The sequence below is a fragment of the Tauraco erythrolophus genome, chromosome 9 (genome assembly GCF_009769465.1).
Source record: "Tauraco erythrolophus isolate bTauEry1 chromosome 9, bTauEry1.pri, whole genome shotgun sequence".
NCBI lineage: Eukaryota > Metazoa > Chordata > Aves > Musophagiformes > Musophagidae > Tauraco > Tauraco erythrolophus.
This window is the reverse complement of record NC_141473.1, coordinates 21,056,953-21,064,698: the sequence shown is the minus strand read 5'-3', so window position 1 is coordinate 21,064,698 and position 7,746 is coordinate 21,056,953. Positions and strand designations below refer to the sequence as shown.

Below are 7,746 nucleotides of genomic sequence, written 5' to 3'. Positions count from 1 at the left end.
GAATGCAATATCTGAATGTGATCTAACATACTGCAAGAAGAAAAAGTCTCAAAGCTTAAAACTGGCTAATTCATTTCTGGGGCTGTGCCACAGAAATGATCAGAGGGGAGGTGGGAGGTGTGTCTTAGAAACATGCTTAGAGCCCAGTGGCATCTAAAGAGGACTGGGGATGGAGTCTGAGCAATAGTTTTGGGGTTTTTTTTTTGTATAGATATAAAAGAAGCATCATATATCTGTCTGTGAGGGTCTGTAAAAGAACCATTTCTAACATATGGAGTGAAAATGGTTTTGCTTAAATTAAGTGAGAATTTTAAGGGCAGAGAGTGCAGAGATCTCACTAAAATGGGCATATGAGTAGTATATGGACAGCCTTATGGAAGTGAAGCTTTTGACACCAACATAGTGGGCAAAACTGGAATATTCTGAAGCACCACCTTTACTATGTAAAAATCCATGCTTACTACAGATGGATAAAGCTGCTGGCAGCAACATATAATCTTTGGCATCTTCAAAAATGTGGCATAGGCCACTCAAATGTTTGACAATGAATTAAACGCGAAATGTCCATTTTTACAGCGCCCTGTGCCTAACTGGTAAATTTTATATATTTTTAAATATCACTCATAAGGCCTTTTTTGTACTATGTAGTAAAAATATACAAAGGCTTGTTTCGACCACACTGACATGGCTTCAAGGCACTGAAGGGCCTCCTTTCACCTCTAAGCAGGGACATTCCTGGGAAAAAAGAAAAAAAGAAAAAGAAAAAAAGAGACAATGAATGATATACCAAACAAAATATTGAAAAAGCAAGGAGAGAGTACTCACGTCAGGTGCCAAGAGCCAAAGGCAATGGTAATGAATAACTCAAAATCCCACAAAGAGGCATTGAAGATTTAGAGGAAAACTAGTGCCAAACCAGATACAGAACAAGAAAACGTTACAACGCTCCAGACACCCAATAATGAGATAAAGCGCTGCCATGCCAGGCATGCAACGGGAAGCCTGGAGCTGCCAAGGCCGTGAAAGATGTCTAGGAGCAGCCGAAAATCTGCTGCCAGAGTGCGACGGCTGGGTGCCAAAGCACTGGCGGAGAGCGTGAAGGCAAAGACCCTTTTTTTATGAAAGCCCCAGCAGGAAGGGAGCCCTGCCTAAGGGGCGTAATTCAGGAAAGGAACTGCTCCAGAGGAAAGGGTGCGGAGCAGCGCGAGCCATGCCGGTGCCAAGCAGGGATGCACAGGCCCGCGGGCGGCTCGGGCTCCGCAGCCTCCGCAGGGAGCTGGTCGGGGCGGGAGAGACCCGCCGCGGCGGCGGCACCGACGCCCTCGGGCGAGGCGGCGCCGCGGTGAAGGGCAGCGCCGGTGCGGGGCCGGTGGCGGGGAGGCGGGCAGCGGCGGCGCGGAGCCCCGGAGCAGGGGCCGGGAGGGGCGGGGCGAGCGGAGGGGCGGGCAGCCGCAGCCGCAGCCGCGGCGGGCGGGCGGAGCGCGGTGCGTGTGCGCGGCCCGGCCCGGCTCCGGCTCATTACTCAGCGGCCGAAGCGGGCGGTCGGCGGTGAGTGCGGCGCGGGGGGGGGCTGCGGCCCCGTTGGAGCGGCGGTCGGCGGTGGGGGGAGCGGGGCCGAGCCGGCGTGCAGCGAGGCGGGGTACGGCGCAGCGCGGTGCGCGGGCGGGCGAGCGGCCGCGCCGCGGGGGCGGGGGCTGGGCCCGGCCGCTTTGTTTACGTTTCGGCGGGGCAGCGGGCGGGGAGGGAGCCGGGGGCGGCCCGTGTCCTTGCCCGGAGGCGGGCGGCGGTGTGGGGCTCTCCGGTCCGGTGACCTTCCGTGTCTGCTCGGGGCTGGGGGGGCTGGAGGTGTCTCGGCGGATAATGGCGGGGGCCTCTTTGTTGGTGTGGCAGGAGGCTCGGCGCGGGGCTCCTCCTCCTCCTCCTCCTCCTCCTGGGAGCGGGGGGCACCCCGGCAGGCCGGGCTGGCGTCTCTTCCAGCCCGGTCGGCCTCCGGGGAAGGAAGGGTCTGCGGTCGCGGAGGTGGGAGTGCAGCCCTGCGAGTGAGTGAGTGAGCCACCTCCGTGGTCAACTTCCATGACCTTGCTCTTAAAAACGTCTCTTAAAGCAAAAAATACTCCTCTGGGATAATGTAACTGCTCCAGATTTAGGGATTTGGAGGAGTCCGGCAGTGTCTTTGATTCTTTTGCCTTTTAATTCTTGCAAAAGGAGTGATCTGTCTCTTTTCAGATTTTCTTTTGCTCTTTGGTTTCTCTGTGTCGTTATCAGCATCCAGTTTTACTCACAAAGCCTGTTTCTTTGTGCCTTTCTGTCTGGAGTGGTTCCATCAGTGAAGTTTGACCTGAGCACTGTTAATAACCTACAAATACAAATCCTACTTGGTTCTGTATTTTCCTGCTCCTTCCCTAGCTGCAATAATGGTTTTGAGCATATAGCATGTTTTTGAATTTCAGTGTTGTACAGAACAGGCTTGCAGAAGCCTTTCAGACAATCGAAAAATCCTACATGCTTTGGCCTATCTGATAATATAAACACAAAGGGTGTTACACTTGTTCGGGAAAGGAGAGTGTTACTTGCCCTAGGGCATGCGCGTGTGGAATTGAGCAAGCTTACTCTTTGCAGCTGGGTTTCACTTACAGGTGTGGAGACTTAACCAGTGATGGTCTCACTTCTAGAGATGCCGACAAATGCACTTCTAGGGCAGAATAGTATATGACGGTATATCAGTGTATTAGATAACTTGGAAATGGTTTAAACTGTAGCGTGAAATCAGGCCAAACCTAGTTAAGGTTACTGTCAAAGTGAGTTTGCTGACTTACTTGAGCGTTCCTTGTATATAATAAGGTGAAATTCTTGGTTCTTCTAATAGTAGTTAAGAAAAATATGTTGAATTTCAAATAGTATACTACTTTGATCTCTCTGTGGGGTCAGCCGTCTTGTCTTTTTCCCCTACTTGATTCAAAGATGTGTAACATAGACCAGTTTGATAGTAGGATGCAGGAATGTTCTGCAGAATGTGTGATACCAGTGCAGGGAGCAGACAAATTGCAGGCTGCCTGTCAGATCTTGACGGTTTTCAGGGCTAGCTGGGCAAAAGTATGGTAGGAGAAGGGGAGGAGAAACATCTGGACCAGTCTATTCCAGAGTTGCGGAGGGTGTATGAAGTTTTGTCATCACTCTGAAAAAGGAATTTTTACAGTGTCTTCCAATGTAGAATTTCCCCAGCTCTTTGGACTCTTGGCTCGTATAAGCACTCAAAGTAATCTTGTGGGCTACCATATACTTCATGGAGACTTAGAAGCGTTAGTAAGATGATGTGGTATGGTTCTGAGTCCTACAGTTTTGGACTGCTTGTTCTAGACAGAAGTAGAGTTGCCTCTTGTATGTGTTTTTTGTGTTTTAACTTTTAACCCTGCTCTTGAGGGACCAAAGCCTTTACTGGCTTTATAGGAGTTGCAAGTATAATCCTTTGTAAAGGCTTTAGGTCAACTTGTTATATTGGTGAATTGTTATGCAAATATTAGGGAATAAACAGGTGTGTGGCGATTTTAATGAATTTTTTTGCCTGCTACTCATCTGGAATGAATCAATGTGTTTATTTCATGTTTTGTTTGTTTATTTTTGTAGACTGTGAGCTAGTAGGATAATATTTGAGATTATAATGCTACTTGCTTATTTGTTTACTGTATATGTGTTTTTTGTTTCTTTTCATCCTTCCTCAACTGCCTAAATTGTTTGAATGCTTTTTGTTTAAAAGATGCCTCGAAAGTACATGCTTAGCTCCTCGTTGTTGAGGATTGATCCAGTCTTCTGAACAAATACAAATGTCCTTCTTGATAGTCTGCTGAAAAGTATGACGTGCTGTTTCTTAAAATTCATTTTCCGCCCACCCCCCCTTGGAAAAAAGTTCTCTGTGTATATATAGTTTCACTGTATATTTTTAATATGTATGTATGTTTATTGCTGTATCACTTTGCAAATTAGACTAATGTGGTTTTGATTGTAAGTTTTTTAATAAATGCTAAGTTTATTTTGTTGCTGTAAATGTTTCCTTTAAAAAAACCCTTAGTCCTTAATTCAAAACCTGCAGAAACAGGCTTCTGTTTATGTTATGGAAAGATCTTTTGGCTTTTCAAAGCTTTTTAAATGCAATTGAGACTCCTTATCTTGTTTGCCTGCTTTGAAATTCACCACAGTTTGGACATGGATCTTGAAAAACAATTCTTACTTTGATTTAAGAATCTGAACATCTAGTTCTCAAGTTTTCAAGAATCCCCTTTTTTTAAATGGGGATGAAAATTCACATTTAAGTTTAATAAAGGCCCTTTCTGGCTATCCTTATGAAAAGATGAGCTATGTTTAAAGAGACATTCATTGCTCCATTACAAGGTGTATTTGTATGAAAAGACAGAAATAGTCACTTTTGTTTGCGTGCATTCTTTTTAACAGTGACTTTAGTGTCAGTGGAAGACACTTGGTGGATAAAAGCCTGTGAGTTTTCAGAGCAATTATAAGTGTTTATATTCTATAACATCACACCATAGTTTCACGTTTGGTGTGTAGCTTGCTTAAGCATTCTCTCTTACCTGCTGTTCCTTCTTGCTAGCTGCTGTGTGGCAAAATAGATCAAGGAGCTAACTGATCCAGCTAAAAAAAAAAAAGTCTTCCTCTTGGACTGTTTTTCAGACTGATTAGTTCACTTATGCGTCTGAACAAACAACTATGCCATTGCAAGGTTGGAAGACAAGGAGGCTACTTAGGTGGGGATTGCTATCAATCATGCATATGCACAAAGATATTTACAAATCAAGTAGTGGCTGCTGAAAGAATAATGTCGTTGAAGTGGGCAAACCTCTTTTAAGCTGATAAGTGCTTCTTTCAAGATCTGTTTGCAGACTTGGTCTTCGGCTGCTGTTACTGAAGAAAGAACAAGGGTTTATTTTGGTTTCTTGAACATGCTGTAGAACCAAAATGGATTGGGGATGAGTACCCACTTGGTAATGAATGTTGATCTAGAAGTTATGAGTCAGTAACTTACTGTGGATGGACATCCTCTTCCACACGTAGCTGTATTAATCATTTCAAAGTGTATGTGTAGTGTCATTAGGAGTCCTTACGTAAAACCATCTGGAAGTATTTGACTGAGGCAAGGTAGTGAGGCAGAAGATTCATCCTCATAGTGCTGTGATAACTGTTTGTTTGCAGCTTTCTTTAAATGCTGTTTGTGAAGAAATGCTTTCCTGGTGAGGCTGTGCTTTATTTAGTGCTCATGTAATCCAGTTTTGAATGTTAACTTACAATGAAAAGAAAAACTAACTTTTTTTAGGAATGCAAATGCTCATTTATGTTTTGTGGCACTTAAAAAGTATGTAGCATTTATCTTTTAGATTATTCTGCTTGGAAGGGACAGCTTTTTAGTTCAGTGTTCAAAACTTCCCTTACTATAGATTTTCCCAGCATATTATATCAGGAAAAAAAAAAGCTTGAAATACCCAACACTTCTTTTCTCTTAGTCAAAATGTAGGACTCCAGATGTAGGTCACTGAGCAGTTTCCCAAGTTGTTTTTTATTTACCAAATCCTGAATGGAATTTTCCCAATAAGTCATCTGTAAAAGTTTGTCCTGTGGCAAAACTGTAGCCTTCTTAGTGAACAGTGATTGACATTTTAAAGAAATATACTGTCTTAGAAGCATTTCAAAATGGTGCTGAGAAATTCATGATTACTTGGTGGCAATTGGAGTATACTGCCAATACATTTACTTCCCATAAATTTCAAGTAAGTAGCAATAAGTGTAGCTGTGTATGATATACCATTTAATTAAGGGGAATTACTGCTTGAATTTGAAGAACTGATTAATGAAAAACTAAATAAAACCCAACCAGAATTACTAGATACGTACAAAATCTAACTTAAGATTTCCTTGATGTAAACTTTGTATCAACTTGGGGAACTCACCAAGGACGCTGCAACAAGGCTCCTTTTGTGAGCTGGAAGACTCTTCCATCTGTGTAGCATTAGAAATACTCCATCTTATCATATAACCAACAGTGAATAGCAGTTTGCTTTTGCTATTTATTTTACAAAGGCCTTGGGTGAGAACTCATCCAAGAGACTGGATATAATGACATCAAACTGTGGGAAGGAGATCCATTCCTGATGTTGAACCAGATCAACGTGGAGAACTGCTCAACCAGCTGTTTATATAGTACTGTTACCTTAACTGTTATTTATTTTATAAAATATTTTGTAAGGTTTTCTAAGGCCTGCATTTTTCTTTTATTTATGTGTGAAGAGATAATGATCTTGGTGTACCAAGCTTATAATTAATAGCAACACATTTCTTTTTAACTTTAGACATTTTTTTCTCTTAAGTGATTACAAACTAATCCTTGGTTCTTCTGTGCAAATTGGTTGCCTGTAAGCTTGATGCTAAAATAAACCTCATAGCTGCTGCCCATATTGTCACTTTAATTGTTGGATAAATGCTGCTTGATGTGTGAACAGGCGGAATGGCTTATTAATCATTCTTGATTGGATATTGTAGTCTAATGCTAAAATGGTGACTGGCAGAAAATATACTTTAACTTAATGGTCATTTGTGTTGCAAACAAAGCAAATACTGTATATGTGTTCATATGTGTATACACTTCAAATAAACAAAAAGGGCAAACGTTAATTCTACAGTGCAGCTGGAAAGCTTATTCACTGTAATTATAGATTTTGAGGATTCAAAAAACCCCAAAACACCACAACTCTGACAGCCTCCATTTACTTAATTATATTGACATTGTACTAAGTTGTTGTTTTTATTATTTTTAATGACAGTTCTTAAAAGCATGCAGGAAAATGTCTTAATCCAATATTTACTCTTCTAACTACAACCTATGGCTACAATGTGTATTCCCTTCATTGTAGTCTGTATCCATTCATTCTTTAAACGTTTACCTTGTATCTAAGTCTGCTGAACAAACCCTGAAATGTCTCCAGTCTCTTGTTTTCCTTGTCATGAAACAAGAAGAATGAACATTAGGTATTATATTTCTCACTGTGATCCCAAAGACATGGAGGTGCCCAGCTCTGTGAGTGCGTGTGTCTATATGCACGTAGGTGCGTAAAATGAAAGTGATCCTTCTGCTGTTGATTGCTGGGAGCTGCTGACTGGGCAGCAACTCGTAGAAGGGGACCTGGGGCTCCCGATGAATGAAAAGCTGACCAGGATTCAGCAGCTGTGCTTCTGTAGCCCTCAAGGCTAATTACTTACTAAGCCATAGGATACAGGGAAGGAAATGTTCCCATCTGTGGGGCAGAAGTGAAGCTCCAGCTGCAGTACTGCCCAGTAGATTTCACATATGTATGCCTCGTGTGAGAGAGACAAACTGGAGGGAGTCCAGTGCTGGGTTGCTCAGATGGTTGGGGGCTGGAGCACCTGGGAGTAGAGGAGGGAAAGGACTTGCAGTCTGAGGAAGAGAAGGTTAAGGCAAAATGCAACTGCTCTATTTAACCGTCTTTAAGCAAGGGGTTTTAGAGATGGTGGAGCCAGATTTCCCTGCAGAAGGGCACAGTGAAAAGACAAGAGACAATGGTCACAAGCTATAAGAATGGAAATTTCAATAAGACATAAAGGCAATGCTTTGATGCGTGAGAGTGGACGAGTTCTGTGCCAAGAGCCCACGAGGGCCACAGGCTCTCCATTCATGGGTCCAGAGCAGCCTGATACACATAGAAATTTAAAGTTCTACCTGTTTTG

At 43.2% G+C, this 7,746-nt stretch overlaps 1 protein-coding gene across 2 annotated transcripts in view; it reads left to right on the top strand.

The window, feature by feature from the left end:
• Positions 1-1,509: 1,509 nt before the first annotated feature.
• The window catches only part of MAPK8 (mitogen-activated protein kinase 8), a 49,991-nt gene continuing 43,754 nt past the window's right edge, over positions 1,510-7,746 (top strand). For both annotated transcript variants that reach the window (XM_086616617.1, XM_086616618.1), the window contains exon 1: positions 1,510-1,548. The gene's annotated coding sequence lies outside the window, so the exon portion shown is untranslated. The remainder of the gene's footprint in view (positions 1,549-7,746) is intronic.